This window comes from Ursus maritimus (assembly GCF_017311325.1).
Source record: "Ursus maritimus isolate PB19 chromosome X unlocalized genomic scaffold, ASM1731132v1 scaffold_X1, whole genome shotgun sequence".
Taxonomy (NCBI): domain Eukaryota; kingdom Metazoa; phylum Chordata; class Mammalia; order Carnivora; family Ursidae; genus Ursus; species Ursus maritimus.
In genome coordinates, this window is record NW_024423319.1 from 1,869,382 (window position 1) to 1,871,921 (window position 2,540).

Below are 2,540 nucleotides of genomic sequence, written 5' to 3' on the forward strand. Positions count from 1 at the left end.
TGGCCGCCGCTTGCCGGGGGCTCTGCACTCCCCCAGCCTTCTGGCCCAGCAGCTCCCTGTTTCAGGGAGAAGCCAACATGCCCCAGCTGGTCCCCACACTGACACCCAGTTTCTGGGCCTACCTGTCACTGCCCCCTGCTCCGTGTCTCGCTCACCTGCAGGCTGAGTGCCCACTTGTTTCCTCGCGGCCCCCGGGATTCCAGGCATGCCCACGCTTTGCCCCTCTGGTGGTGTGCACACCACCTGCCCTCCTGGGTGCGCATCAAGGATGAGAACTTCTTAAAGACCCCAGTGCATTCAGAGCAAATGAAAGGCAGGTGGAACCTGGGTCCCGCCCTCCAGCCGGGCCTCCTCCATCAGGCCAGCACCCGCCAGCTCCTGCTGGGCTCCACTGGGCAGCCTCCCACTCCCTCCTGCCCTCTGCCCCTACAGCGACAACGAGGAGAAGGCCTTTGGCAGCAGCCAGCCATCCCTCAATGGAGACATCAAGCCCCTGGGCAGTGACGACAGCCTGGCTGACTATGGGGGCAGCGTGGACGTCCAGTTCAATGAGGATGGCTCCTTCATTGGCCAATACAGCGGCAAGAAGGAGAAGGAGGCGGCAGGAGGCAATGACAGCTCAGGGGCCGCCTCCCCCATCAACCCTGCCGGGGCCCTTGAGTAGTGCGTTCTAGCCAGGCAAGGCCAGGCAGGGCCAAGGCCAGGGCCGGGCTACAGGGGAGTCAGAGGCCAAGACCCCCTAGCCCAGCACCTGTGCTGACCTCGGGACTGAGGCTCCGTCCACTCCCTGCCAGGCCTCGGCCCCACCCTGTGGCCCTGGGCCTCTGGGAGGCTTGAAGTTGGGGGCAGAGGAGAGGAACTCACTGCCTCTAATCCCCTTCTGACTACCCGGTCCCCACTTTATTGCCAAAACCCAGCTGCACCCCTTCTTGGGCACGCACTGCTTTGTTCCAGTTTGGGGGCCAGTCACCCACACGTCAGGAGCCTTCCCATGCTGCCTCGTCAGCCTTTGGGCCGTGGTTGGGCAGAGAAAAAGGGGTGGCTGCTTTTTGGACAGCCTGGCTGGGACTGGGGACAGAACTCGGTGTCCCCACCATTTGCTCCAGCCAGGATGGGAGCTGGGCAAGCTGGCCACGGGTGCAGGGGAGGCCATCTGGAGAGCCCAGAGTCCTCACCTGCCAGCATCACCCTCGTCGGCACCTTCCTCCCGCGGCCTGCCCAACCCCGCGGCCGGCTTCCAGGAGCTCTGTACACATGCTGCCTTCGGTGCCCACCAGACAACATCCAAGTGGCCTCTGTCACTGCCAGGGTGTGGGGCAGGCACACTTCCCTGCTGCCCCTGCCACCGCCTGCAGCCCAGGACCCTCTAGCCACCCCACCCGGTCTGAGTAGTGCCCCTCCTCAGCCTCCCCTGCCCCTCAACCTTGGGAATGTAAATACACCGTGACTTTGAAAGTTTGTGCCCTCGCCTTTCCCCATATGCCACTAGTGTGTAGGCAGATGTCTGAGTCTCTAGGTGGTTTCTAGGTTTTATAGCAATTAGCTTTGATGATCCCATCCTAGGAAAAATAAAAACAGACACACAAAAAAGAAAGGAAAAAGGAAAGATTGGTTCTCCCAGCTCTGCTGCGCTCCTGCCTGGCAGCCAAGGTCTCCCTGTATGCCTTTGCTTGGTCTGTTGATGAGCCCTTTACAAAAAACAAAAATATATATATATGTACATAAATATCAGAATTATGACAGGCAAATAAAAACCTGTGAATGAAGAGGAACTGTCATCATTTTACTGAGAACGGTTTCCTTACGTGGACCCTCAGGGCTGACCAGCCTGCCTTGGGGATTTCTGAGTACATCTGCCCCCTGGCTCTCCAAGGTGAGGTCCCGTGCCTTCCGCACAGCTCAGTCGCAGTCTGTGTTTCATCTGTAACTGAGCAGAGAAAGCATCAGAAGAGAATTCCCCAGATTCCCACCTTCCCACTGCCAGATCAGTCCCCCAGCCATGGACCTGAACCCTTTGATCTCCCACCCCCGTGGCTGAGCTGCAGACTGTCAAGGTCAGCCCCTCTGCCTGGGGAATGGCTCCCAGTCCGTGAGCCGCTCAGGGATTGCTCTCTTCTGCATCTCTAATTTTTCTGTCCCTGTTGATCAGTCCTGTGGGCAGACAAACATGCTATCACAGCTTCCATCATTAAAAACACCTGTCCCTCCCACTGTACACCCCTCCGGCTCTTGCCCTGTTTCTGTGCTTCCTCAAGACTTGTCTTTGCTCCTCATTCTTGCTTAATCTCCAGCTGTGGCAGTCAGCATCCGCTTCTTTTCCCCAGGACCTGTGCCTATTTTGACCTAACAATAGGCTTTTGCTCAGCTGAAGATCCATTTCCTGGTCTTCTTTTGCACCTAGGTGGGGCCAGTGGAATGTGAGTGGACGGGTGGGCTCTAGGCTGGGCCTTTCCCTGCCCCACTCCATCTCCTCGCTGGAACGCAAATGTCAGGCAGCCTGGGAAGAGCCAGCCTAGACCACTGAAGGGAAGCTGACTACC